The sequence below is a fragment of the Sorex araneus genome, chromosome 7 (assembly GCF_027595985.1).
Source record: "Sorex araneus isolate mSorAra2 chromosome 7, mSorAra2.pri, whole genome shotgun sequence".
Taxonomy (NCBI): domain Eukaryota; kingdom Metazoa; phylum Chordata; class Mammalia; order Eulipotyphla; family Soricidae; genus Sorex; species Sorex araneus.
In genome coordinates this window covers 63438177-63451713 of record NC_073308.1, presented here as the reverse complement: position 1 = coordinate 63451713, position 13537 = coordinate 63438177, and the positions used below count along the sequence as shown (strand labels likewise).

Genomic DNA, 13537 nt, shown 5'->3' with positions numbered 1-13537 from the left:
CCAGCATCCCATATGGTCCCCTGAGCATGGCGGCCAGGGGTAATTCCTGAGTGCAGAGCCAGGAGTAACCCCTGTGCATCGCCGGGTGTGACCCAAAAAGCAAAAAAAAAAAAAAAAAAAAAAAAAAAGAAAGAAAGAAATAGAAAGTTCCTTGTGGTTTTTCTGCAGGCTGAAGAAAAACAGGACTCTTTCCCCCCACCCCATCCCACCCTGCACCCCCACCTTCCTTCTTCTTAAGCTTAAATGATGCACAGTGTTTAAGTGAGCGCTGTTTCGGGTGAGCTCCAAGTGCTTATGTGTGCCTTTGCTGGGGTGTGTGGGAGTGAAGGAAGGAAATCTCCGTCTCGGGTTTCATCGAGTCTAGAGGGGCTCCAGACCCCCTGCTGGGCCTGGTTGTGCGCACCAGAAAGTTGGGGGTGATCAGGGCACAGCTGGTGGGTTGTTTGCCATCATTATTACTTACGAGTCATCCCCGAAAGCACACGTGGGCTGTAAACCGTCGGTTCTGCCAAACCAAATCCCTAGAGTGCTCGGATTCATCGGGTTGGAGGGAGATCTGTAATCCTTTGTAAATGAGAGTAATTCGTGTGTGCTCACACAAAGAAGCGGCGTGCATCAGAAACTCACACGAAGGCTGGGTCTTAATCTTGAGAATATTGGTACTGAAATCTGCCTGCTGCTCGAGGCAGTTTGCGGCCATCTCAATTTTGCAGCTTTTCTGTGTTAAACATGGAATTTTTTCATTTACTTTTTTGGCAGTTGTTTTTCCTTCCCCACCAGAGCTGTCCGTGAAAGTGGAGACATTCTTTCTTCGATTCTTCTCACTTCGTTCGTCCTTTCTTCCTGAAGGGGAAGATCTCAAACTCTCGGTGGCCGAAGGATGTTGGTTCTGTATATGTGGCCCTAGGACCAGTGAGGGGATTCACTGTCATTCTCTAAATGTAACGAAGGCTCAGGTCGTGCTCAGAGTAAGCAGCTGTCCCAGCCGAGGGGGAGGTGCTGGGGGATCCTGCCCCATCCTTTCACGCCTCCTTTTTGGGGGCTGGGCCTCCTCCAAATAGGCGCATCCACTGGTGAACTTTTTTTTTTGTGGAAGTCTGCTGTGGCTTTGTCGAAATTCCATGCATGTTTAAGGAAAAACTCTTTGTTTTTTTTCAGAGGAGTCTGGGTTGTTGCAAATGGTTTCTCATTCCCCATCATTCTGTGCTCCAGCAGTTTTCCTGTTCAGTTCCTCCTGGTCATGTGCTCTTGGCCAGCAAGTGAAGTTGCCTCTTGGGAGTTTGGTGACTAGTAACAATCCTGCTTTCTGAATATATGTAGTAGAATGTATATATAGTTTGAGGACAAATGCACTAAATTGATCAAATTAAAGACTTCCACATGTGATGGGGAATTCACGCTTGAATTTGTACTGCAGAGTAAGCAGATCTTTTTTTTTTTTCGGGGGGGGTGGCTTTTTTGGCAACATCCGTATATTACTTATAGCGTAATATTTATCAGTATTACTTATTGCCCTTTTTTCCCTCTTTTTTCTTTTTTTTCTCTTTGGTTTTCTTTTTTCTATTTAAAAAATTCATTTTTTCCCTTTTTTTATTGCCCGTTTATTATCTAAAACATACTTCAAGTACAACTTTGGGTGGCTGTATAAAGTCAAATCTTACAGTTTCATAAGAGAAGCCAGAAGATGCTTCAACAAAAGAGATTTAAAAAAAAAAAGCCCCGGGGACTGGAGCGATAGCACAGCTAGTAGGGCGTTTGCCTTGCACGCGGCTGACCCGGGTTTGATTCCCAGCATCCCATATGGTCCCCTGAGCACAGCCAGGAGTAATTCCTGAGTGCAGAGCCAGGAGTAACCCCTGAGCATCACCAGGTGTGACCCCAAAACTAAAAAAAACCAAAAAAAAAACCCAATAAATAGAAGTAGCTTAGAGGGAAAAGGGGAACTTAATGCTTGACTATAAAATGATTGCAGGGCCTTAAAAAAAAATTCCACATCACTTGCTTGCAGTGTCTGTCATCCCAGAAGTGTAGTTTACCCTCTGAGGATGGACCATGCATCCGGCAGCCGCCCCCAGAGTTCCAGCCCAGCCCTGCAGAGACCCCTTCTCTTCCCGCCCACCCAGCCCCTGCCTGCACCCAGGAACTGCTATAATTCCCAGTGTATCGAAGTTGGTTTGGTGAGGGCTCCATGCTTGGGTTGCAGCTTTAGGTATTTACCTTCCACGCGAGTGAAGCCATCCTGCCTTTCACTTCCTTCCTTCCCGTGGCCTCGTCACCTCCAACCCGAAGGCCCTTTTCTCCCTCGGGACGCTACACTGCCTTGCCTTTCCCAGTGGCTGCAAGCCTGCTGCTCCTTACTGAGCCTTCAGTGTCTTGAGCGGACCAGGAAAAGTCGAGCCGTCTAATTATATTATAAAACAACCCGTGTTAGTCCTTGTTACGGTAAATAGTTGGAAATATACACAATGCAGATACACACATAGGCAATTTATTTATTTATTTATTTTGCCTTTTGGGTCACACCCGGTGATGCTCAGTGGTGTGCACTCCTGGCTCATGCACTCAGGAATTACTCCTGGTGGTGCTTGGGGGACCATATGGGATGCTGGGGATCGAACCCAGGTCGGCCACGTGCAAGGCAAACATCCTGCCCGCAGTGCTATCGCTCCAGCCCCATGCATATGCAATTTAAAGGGTTTTTGTAGAACCAGAGAAATTATTGACAGCAATTAGGGTGGGTGGAGGGAGTGGATCCAGCCTTTTCCCAGTATTCTGTGGGTGTTGATAGCTTCCGTTCCTGGAATAATAATAACAACTGGAAGTTACTGTTATTTGTTATATCAAAAATGAATGATACATTTTTGGTCCATTTGTAGGTTTTCCCCCCCGCCCCCTTCCACCACTGACTACAACATGTTTAAATTTGCACTGCAGAGTAAGCAGCTTTTTATTTTTTCCTGCTTTTGGGGTCACATCCAGTGATGCTCAGGGGTTACTCCTGGCTCTGCACTCAGGAATCACTCCTGGTGGTGCTCAGGGGACCAAATGGGATGCTGGGAATCGAACCCAGGTCCCCGCATATAAGGCAAATGCCCAACCCACTGTACTATTGCTCCAATCCCATAAATAGCTTTTCTAGCTCTTTCCCGGAGTGTGCCCTTTAGCTGGACACCTCTCTCGGTTGGAGTGTGTGGAGGGCCTGGCTTTGGTCTGAAGGACTCTGCTGGTGGCAGGGTGGGGCAGGCTGAGGGGAAAGACCTCTGTGTGGCCTCTGGTGAGGAAGCCTTGTTGCTGTGGGGAGAGGAGGAGGTACTGACCCCCTTGATCAGCGCGAGATGTTCATTGGGAAGCGTTTGTACCCTAAAGTTCCTTGGGGCAGGGTTGGTTTGATCGCGTCCACACTACCGTCCTGTTGTGTCCTTGGAGAAGGCGACCATCCTCGTGTCCTCCCACAGAAATTGGCACTGGGATCCAGGCCTCCTTTCTCTGAACCCATTTGAGTGTGCTGCTGTGGCAGAAGTGATTTTTTGAAAAAACTAATTTTTATTAAAAGCATCGTGATTTACACCGTTGTTCATTATGCAGTTGTTTCAAGCATTTAGTGTTCCACACCACCCGTATGACCTACCCTCCCCCGGTATCCCTCTCAGTCCTCACCTGTCCCCTTTGACACATCATTTATATTGCTTTGTCCAACAGAAGTGACTTTTGACCCTGGTGTGACAAGATGAACTTTGTTTTCCACGCTTCCTCTCAGAACCCTTGTTCTGGTGGATACCGGCTGTGGGGGTGGGAGGGAGACAGACATCTAGTATTGGGCTCTCCCAGAGACTACCACACCCCTGCCCGGTATATGTGGGAGCCAGCAAGACCGGCCCAGTCTGGCCTAGCTTGTCATCAGCCTTGAGCCCCCAGCACCTAAAGATGCCCCAGTTCCTCCAGATCCCACCGGGTCACATTGACGTCCAAGTGAGGCTTTAGATCTTTGTCCCCTGACCCTCTCCCCGTTGAGGCCACCCCTTCCCTTAGGCCAGGCCCGAGCATAGCCCCGCAGGGCCAGGTGGCAGTTGGGGCAGCTGAGGGAAGGACTGTCCTGCCTTGTGTGTATGAGTCCCTGAGTTCGCTCCTGAGCACTGTGAGGGTTCTAAGTACTTGTGGGCATGGTCCTGCAGGCCCCCTGTTGGCTAAGGATGGTTGGTCATGGCCCTTGACCCCCCTGAACACTTGAGCTGAGGAAGGTTTTGTATTGGGGACACCCCCTTGAGCTGAGGAAGGTTTTGTGTTGGTTTTAGGGACTTGGGGGCCACACCAGGATTTGCTCAAGGTTTGTTCTGGCTCTGTGCTCAGGGTGGTCCCTCCTTGCAGTGCTTGGGGAACCAAGTGTAGTGCTGGGGATGGAACCAGAGTCGGATGTATGCGGGGTGAGGACCTGAACCCCTATTTTCTCTCTCTGTGCCCCGTAAGAATCTTTCTTCGCAGAGTGAGCAAATGGGAATGCCCTGCCACAGAGGCAGGGTGGGGTGGAGGGGAGAGAGTGGGGGTGGTGGGAGGGATGCTGGGACCATTGGTGGTGGAAAATGGGCACTGGTGGAGGGATGGGCACTCGATCGTTGTATGACTGAAACGTAAACATGAAAACCTGTAAGTCTGTAACTTTGTCTCACGGTGATTCACTAATAAAATAAAATTTAAAAAATAAAAATTTAAAATTTTTTTAAAAAAAAGCCTGGCTGCAGGATTCCAAGGATCTCCTAAGCTTTGGCTCCCTTTCATCCCTGGACGTTCCAGTGCTTGTTGCTGTTGTTGTTCTTGTAGCATCCAGACCCAAATATCTGAAAACGTCCCGGGCCCTTGGCATGAACTTCTGTAGAACCCAGTTGAAGGAGGCAGGTTCTTTCCCGAAACCCGGGGGTGGTCAGCGCAGGTCCTTAGAGTGGATTCCTGGCGCCATTGCTGAGTCTCGCTGAACGCGTGAAAGAACGCTTTGCCTAGACCGCTCGCCTGCAACTTGATACGGGGGGCCTAATATTTGTACTCGTCCTCAGGGACACAGTTGTTTGGGGGGTGCGTTTGTCCAGCACTGCCCTAGATAGATGCAGGGATGGGGTCAAGGCATGGGGAATCGTCTCATCAGCTGCAGCCCTTTTGGGCAGATCGGGAAACTGAGGCATCGAGCACATGTGCTCCCCGCTCATGATAAGTTTGCAGGTCTAGCGTGGCATTTCTTCGCTTTGACCATCTCAGCCCTTTCTCAGATCACAATCGTGTCCAAGCCGTTATCTCCAGCACCTGCTTCTTTTGATCATTGAAATCAAAGCAGCGGCCGAGGTGAGTGGTTGATGTGAGTTTATAGGATGCTTCGTGCCCCCCGGTTTCCTGCTGAAACACGTTAGTCCCAGGAAGGAGGCAGTTGTGTTGGCGACAGCACATACTGTGTGGGCAGCCGCACAGGAGAGATGCGTAGTTCCTAGAACTACCTCGTTCTTGCCGAGTCGTGTGCGACTAAGCCCTGTTAGATCCTCGTCTGCGGCCCTGACCTTCCCTACACATTTGCGCACGGTGCTGCGGAAAGCAAGTTTGCGTTCTGGAAGTTGGACCCTGACACCAGGTTGGGATGTTCGCTTGCTTTGTGAGTGTGGCTCACCTGGGCAGTAACTGGGGAATTGGTTAGAAACAAGCATGGTGGTTACCACCATGGGCCCGTGGATGCAGAAGTTTTCTTTTCCCAAGCCCGCGGCCCCGCACAGGTGATTTGAGTATGTGCAAATGCATACCTGTGCCCTCGGTCTCATGCCTGCCTTGTAGTGAGAAGTCCTGCATTCATGGGCATCCACGTTTCTGCTTTGCTAGGTAATTTTAGGGGGTGAGGGTACTGAGCCACACTTGGCAGTGCTCAGGGCTCACTCCTGGCTCAGTGCTCAGGAATCCTACTTGGTGATGCTCAGGGTTTGTAGTGCTGGAGATTAACCCTGGGTCAGCCGCATGCAGGTAAAGTCTTCAAGTCCTGTACTCTCTCTCTGGCCCCATCAGATGATTTCTTTCATTTATTTATTTATTTAATTTATTTTTTATTGAATCACCATGTGGAAAGTTACAAAGCTTTCAGGTTTAAGTCTCAGTCATACAATGCTCGAGCACCCATCCCTTCACCAGTGCACATACTTCACCACCAAGAGTCACAGTATACCTCCCCCCCCACCTCCCCAGCCCTCCACCCTGCCTGTGTAACTGATACATTTTACTTTACTTTCACTTTACTTTGATTACATTCAGTGTTTCAACAAAAAACTCACGATTATTGTTTGGATTTTCTCCCCCCTAAAGTTGGACCTGCTGAAAAGGAAGCATTTGATAATTTGTGCCATCAGATGATTTCTTGACCAGAACAATCTCCTAAGCTCTCCCCCACCCCCCAACAACTACCACCACCTTTGCAGAATACGTTTCAGTACTGTGTATTGCATTTGAAATTGTCACATTCCTTTCGCCTTATTTTGAGGAAGTTTTGTTTCTGTTTTTCACAGTACTTAGGCAGCTCTTAGGGAGCCTGGGCCGGTGGGCTCGGAGATGGGGACCCCCTGGGGCCGGGAAGCAGAGCTGCCTTCCGAGCTTCTGCATGTGGTTGGGGTGGGGGGTGGGGTGCTCCTCCCATGAGGTGGAGGCACCAGGCCCTGAATGGCCTCGCACCGGAAGTCCTCGTTGCTTCTCCATCACGCTGTTGACGTGGCCAGCCTGTCCAGACGGGAGGGCCCTGGCCAGACACCACTTTTTAATAGCGAGAGCTTCTGCCCCTGGGCTGTTCGGAATGTTTTTAAAACGTCTGCATGACTGTTGTCTAAGCTTTGAACTTGAACCGTCCCAATGAAAAGGCTGTTCTTAGCTGTGTACCAAGGTGTTTAGGAGTTGAACAGGGGGCCAGAGGGATAGTTCAGTGGGTAGAGCTCTTGGCCTTGAGGGTGTTCAACTGGGTTCAATCCCTGGCACCCTATAGAGTTCCCCGAGTACCACCAGGAGGGACCCCTGAGTGAAAAGTGGGGAGTGAGCCCTGAGCATTGCCCCCTGTGGCTGTAGACGGCCCCACCTTCCATCCCCACCCAAGAATCTCTCCCGAATATATTTCTGAGATGTGTCGGTGGAGGTCATCACCTCGGATGTACAACAGGCAGCCAAGTCCTGGGAAGACTCAGATGCCTGGGTCTGGGTGCCCCTGTGGTACTGTGACGTTGTGTGCTCTGGGCACCAGCCTTTCCACTGGTCTTTTTTTTTTTTTAAGAATTTTATTTTATTGAATCACCATGTGGAAAATTACAATGCTTTCAGGCTTAAGTCTCAGGTATACAATGCTGAAACAACTATCCCTTCACCAGTGCCCATATCCCACCACCAAAAAAAAAACACACAGTACACCTCCCATCCCGCCCCCCCACACCCCCCCGCCTTGTAACTGATAAATTTCACTTTACTTTCTATTTACTTTGGTTATATTCAATATTTAAACACAAACCTCACTATTATTGTTAGGAGTACCCCACTAGAGTCAGACCTGTTGTGAAGAGATAAGAGGTCGCACAGCCAAATCCGGTTTTGGATTTCTGTACTTTAGCAACTAAGTCCAGGGAGATTTCTTCCAGATATTGGATCATTGCAAGCTTGTAAACCTCATCTGTGATCGTCATAATATGGCAGTCACCACGCCCTTCACCCCCGGCAAGGAAGAGGGGAGAGAGAGAGAAATACCTTCTCCCTCCTGGGCGGGCATGGGGCCCCGGCTTAGTTCTCAGTCTGGAGACATTCTGAGAGGAGCTGCCCATGCCGAAAACTTTAGCTGGTGTCTGGAGTCACGCTCATGCAGCTGCGGAGAGGCTGCACACACGTGTGGCCCCCGGGATCACATCTTGGCGGCAGGCCTTCACTGGTCTTGATGGGAGGCAGGGGAGGAGAGGGGAGGCTGGGCAGCCTTATCTCCTCTAAAGAGTTTTATTTTTAGCATGTGTGTTTATTCAGGAAATACAGAAATACCACTTGTATTTGCTACCATTTTTGTACCACCAGTACATTAAATTTTTTAATAACTTAAAAAAATTTTTTTTCAATGAAACACCATGAAATATAATTACAGACTTACACACTTTAATGATTACATTTCAGTCATACAGTGGTCGAGAACCAATCCCTCCATCAGTACCCATTCTCCACCACCATTGTTCCCAGTATCCCTCCTGCCACCCACACCCCATCACCCCTACTTTCCCCCCCTCTGTAACAGGCACATTCCCTTTTACTCTGTCTCTCCTTTGGGGTGTTACGGTTTGCAATACAGGTATTAAGTGGTTATTATGTGTGGTTTATAGTCTACATTCAACACGCACACCTGAGCGAGCCCTCCAAGCATGTTTTGCTTACTACTAATGCATTTAGGTGAAAAAGTTATAATCAGGGCACACTGGAAAATCCCACACTATCTCTCTGGGGTTCAGAGTGGTGAGTGAATAGGAGTGATTGACTCCTCCCCTCCCACGTGAACCAACCACCTGCAGGTTCTGGTTTTACTGTAGATGCTTTCTTTTTCCCGTGAGCTAAAGTGAAGAGGAAAATGAGGAAAAGTGTTGAGTCCCTTAGTCGGGGCATGCCTTGGGGCGGCCACTCCTGAAAAAGAGTCGAAGATGATTTTGATAAATGCAATCCGATACGTGCCTGCAAGAGAGGCTTTCTCCTTGGTGCCTAAAATCCACATGTTTCCTTTTGGAGAATTAATAGGTCCTGCTGTAGCTCTTCTTTCGTGAAAAATGGGCATGCCAGCTTCCTAGAGCTCGTGCCTCGCGTTGGGAAGTTGAACAGGCTTCATGTGATTTGAAAGTCCCGTGAGCTGATGGCTCCATTCCCAGCGTGCTCATGTATATTCAGGTTCAAGTTTCAGTGGTGACCTTGAGGCAGGGACTTGCGCTTTTTTTTTCTTTTTAGTGAGTTTAGCCCTGGGATGGGTGTGGAGGGGGTCAGTACACCCTTTGTGTATTTTCAGGCCTTTGGGGACCACAGGGAGGGGGGTGTGCTTCTGATGATGCTGTAGGATCAAGTCAGCTCTGGAGCTTGAGCCCCAGAAATAGGAAACATGGAAAAGGAGGAAAGGCACCTTGGAAATGGCTGGACGCCCGTCTTGAAGGAGGAAGAAGAAGAGAAAAAGCAGTAGAAATGGTGGTTGGCGTAGGATCTGTTTTCCAAATGGTGTTCTCCCGTGTCCGCGCTGATAATATGTCAACGTAGGGTTGCATGTGAGCAGAGTGCACTGCTGTGGGGACCAGGGGGCCGGGCAAGGGAGGATTTTTAGCTCGGCTTGACTTTTTCAGCAGTGGAGAATATTTGTAGACATTTGGGTTGTGAAAGTCAAAGTTACAGCTGTGTTTGGGTAAGTGTTTTCTTCTGACTTGGAAAGTGTGTGCTGCGCTTCCCAAATGTTTGCAGGTGCAAATTGATAAAACTGCACCTGGAGTGTTTCTAAAGGTTTGCAAACCAGAAAACAATGTTTCCTAATTGGGAATGTACGTTCCCACCGTGAATGGGGGAGTGTCGCAGCTCTGGCTTAGTCCGAGGTTCACCTTATGTAGTAGGGGAGAAAGTACTTCCGGGAGCCTTCAAAAATGTCTGTCCTGCGAAAATGTCTGTCCTACCGTTCAGCCCTGGATGGGCGATCGCTTGTTTATTATTCTTATTGGAACCCAGGGCACTAATGTGGCGGCCACACCTGGCGCTCCTGCAGATTCCGTGGCCATGGGGTAGGCAGTTGTGAACACAGTCCCGTGTTTTCCGTCCTGTGAACGTCATCGTTATGCTCACCAGAGAGCGTGTTCTGCAGGTGTCCTCGTGGGCACCCCAGCTGGGGCCTGGAAATGCTCCAGCGACTAAAGCGAAACGTTTCCAAAGAAAAACGCGGAATTCTGTCTGTGATTGGCTACCTTCCTTCTAAAGTCTATGTTTTATCGTCCCCTTTTTTTCACCCTTACTGTAAGCCAAACTGGAAATCGTCTTTTTCGGGATGTGCACAGGCTGTCTCGGTGGGGGTCCCTCAGCCGGGTGGCGCCACCCCTTCTCTGCTTCCGTTTCTCCCCGAGGTCCCTCACAGGCTCTCCCGTGGCCGCCTGCGGAGGCCTCATGCTAGCTAGGCAACTGCACATCTCTGGGTCCCCCGAAGATCTCAGAGCAGAGCACATGGAGAGGGTTCAGGCCTCCACCGGTGGAGAGAGCGTGCATGAAGATGGTCTGTCGGCAGGGCTGGAGCTGTAGTGCAGTAGGTAGGGCGTTTGCCTTGCAAGCAGGGTGACCTGGGTTTGATATCTGGCATCCCATGTGGAGTGTTGCCGAGCACAGAGCCAGGAGTCAAGCCCTGAGGACTGCTGGGTGTGATACCCTTCAAGGGAAAAAAAAGAGATTGCTTGTTGGAAAGAGATCAGAGCCAGTGGGATGGGAACTAGCAGTTGGCTTGGAGTCCTCGGCCTTGGTTTGGAGGCCCCGGGCTTGAAAGGGAGGCCGAAGCGCGCCAGGGCCACAGGTGTGATTAAGGGCCAATCATTAACCACCGGGACCTCAGTTTGTTCAGCTGTGACATACAGGTTGGCCCCGTGTGATAAGTAAGAAGATTGTTTTTCAGCTCAGATTCGGACTTGTCAGAGATTAGGAGTTTTGAGTGCACCAGAGCACACCTGGAGCCCCGAGGCAGTTCCAGAACCAAGCTCGAATCCCACCCAGGTGTCCCGTCCTGATGATCAGCTGTAGTTCGGTTTACTCAAAGACACCTCCTTGGCCGTGGGGGGTGGTGTGATTCCATCAGGCACAGGGGGAAGTGTCTGGGTGCCGAGAGCCGGGTGAGCCAACAGTGAGGGGGTCGAGGGAAGCGAGTTGGCTGCTGGCCAGCCCAGACCACAGCCCCCGAAAGGCGCATGCTCACAGAGCCAGGGCCTGACAGTGCCATGGGGCTGTTTTGGTAATCAGGTGTTTCACTAGGGACGCTTCCTGACTCTTTGTGCAGGAGTAATCGGTGGGGAGGGCGTGCCTGGGAGACTTTATGCATTGCTAGGGATTAAACTGGGGTTAGCTGCATGAAAGATAAGTGTGTTAACACCCTCCCTCCTTTTCCCTTCCCTCCCCTCCTCTCCTCTGCACTGGCCCTGGCTTCGTTGTCAGAGTCGAGGGGATGTATCCATCCGTTTGCTGGTCTCTGGGGCTGACCCTCTGTCTCTCTGCGGCTTGGTGTGAGCAGATGCTGGACCGAGGAGGCCTCTCCCGCGCTGAATGGGCAGCATTGGAAGCTGGGGAGGCCCAGCGACCAAGACAGAGCCCCGGAGGAGTCAGGTTCAAAGTCAAGCGCTTGGCCGCATGTCCGGCGCCTGTCAGATCCCCAGTGGTCGCAGCTGATGGGAAAAGACAAGCGTGTGAGTCATCTGTCCATGCCCGTAAAGGCCAGCGGGCTTACCCGGAGAGACAGCGTTCTAAAAATGAACGTCCTCGTCCCCTCTCATCCCCTGCTCAGAGGTTGACCCCCGCAGCTGAGCCGGGTGCCCCAGGTCGGCGCTGGGGGCTCCCGGAAAGTCTCTCAGGAGGGTGTCCCAGCTACCGGGAGGGCGGCGGCCTGGTCATCTCCACGCTGGCCCCCAGAGCAGAGCTCGCAGCCCCCGGGGGGGGGGGTCCTGTGCGGTGGCCGATTCCCAGAGCAGCAGCTGGCGTGTCAGTCAGTGGCACCCAGAGTGGCAGCGCCAGACTCGTGCTGGTGCGGCTTCGGGGACCTGAGTCAGCGCTCGTCACCTGGCTCGCCTGCCTGTGGGCTTCTGTTGCGTCTCCTGGGAGCCTTTGCTGCTTGTCGCAAAGGTGTAGGTGCAGGGAGACAGTTTCCACCCTGCGGAAAAAGCAAAAAAGAGTTTGGAGTCAGTGGAGTTGCTCTGCCGCCCGGGGCTCTCGGTCTAAGGCCTCAGGCCGAATGGGTTGTGCATTGGAGGGGTTGAGGCCTATTTTCTCTGTGTTACTGACCGGAGGGGTCCGGTGACTAATAAACTTGTAGATTTGCTGCTTCCTGGGTGCCGGGAACCATATGATGTTCTTTTGGAAGTTCTCTCTCATTTGATCACTGTGATCGCTTGAGGTGTAGTTGTGTTGGTCCTCTTATGCAGACGAGCAAGCAAGGTGCATGATTTTAAGGAGTATTCCAAACCAGGAACTCCGTGAAGCAGCACCCAGCCTTCCTCAGTTGGCATCTGTGCGTTGGCACCAGCCGTGCACTCTGGACATAGGTTATTTCTTTGACTTGCCAGTGCGCTAAGGCTGGTTGGTCTTCAGAAGTTTGGAAACGAGTCCCACCTACTTAGGCCGCTGGGGATTAATTTATAGGGCCCAGTGCCCCCCCCCTTTTTTTTTTGAGTAGCTGCTGCTACACAGTACCACTTGGGAAACTTCACGTGTTATACTAAAAGAAAAAAAGTATCAGAAAACCTGAAGCTTAGTCCCAGTTTCCAGCTGGACTTCCTCCTCCAAGTTTTATTGAGAGATATTTGACCCGTACCATTGTATTAGCTTGAAGGGTGCAAGATAATGACTTAATAATTTGTATATATTGCAAATAGATCCCCATAGTAGTCATCATTATCATCATCATCAACCCGTTGATCGTCGATTTTCTCGAATGGTCTCAGTAACATCTCCATTTATCCTAGCCCTGAGATTTTACAAGCCTCTCTTTACTTGTCCTTCCCAACGATGCCACATTGGAGGCTCTTTCAGGGTCAGGGGAATGAGACCCATCATTGTTACTGGTTTTGGTGTGTGAATACGCCATGGGGAGTTTGTGATGCTCTCCCATGTGGGCAGGAAACTCTCGGCAGCTTGCCAGCTTCTCCCAGAGGGAGAATTAGGCTGTAAGATGTCCAGGAGCTTGGTTTTATAGTCTGGATGTTGGCTGCTGTTGGGAGTACACGGCGCCAGGGGCAGTCCCTGGGTGTGACTGCCTAGCTACTGGAAAATGGGGAATCTGGGTGGAAGAGGCCCAGTCCTGATCCGAGCAGGCTTGGAGGTCTCAGCCCCGGGTCCCACACACCTGGATTCCTCTGCCGGTTCCTTCACACGTGAGGCTCATCCGCAAGTGTGGCGAGGGGCCTTGAGCATGGCTGTGGCTGGGCTCCGGAGGTCTTCGGCCTCAGGAGCTCTGCTTGGGACGGGGAGGGAAAATGAAGCCCCATAGTAGTAGTTTTTTTTTTTTAATTCAGGAATTTCTCTTTTTTTAAAAAAACTTTTAAGTTTTTTTCATTATTTTTTTGTGGTTGTGGTGGTGGCAAGAATTTTTAAGATACGTTCTCCTAGCAACTTCCAACTAGCAACAGAATTATTTTATTTTGGGGGCGAGGCCCAGCAGTGTTCAGGAGCTGTTCTGGGCTCTGTGTTCGGCAGTGACCCCTTGCAGGGTTTGGGATTGAGCATCTGTAGTGCTCAGGATCAAGCCAGGGTCGGTCGTGGTGGAAAAATCCCACATGTGCCTTTCCTCCCATGCTGTCTCTCGGGG

General features: G+C 50.7%; 1 protein-coding gene across 1 annotated transcript in view; it reads left to right on the top strand.

Annotated features, from left to right (window-relative positions):
• The window catches only part of ARHGAP10 (Rho GTPase activating protein 10), a 217318-nt gene that overhangs the window by 156643 nt on the left and 47138 nt on the right, over positions 1-13537 (top strand).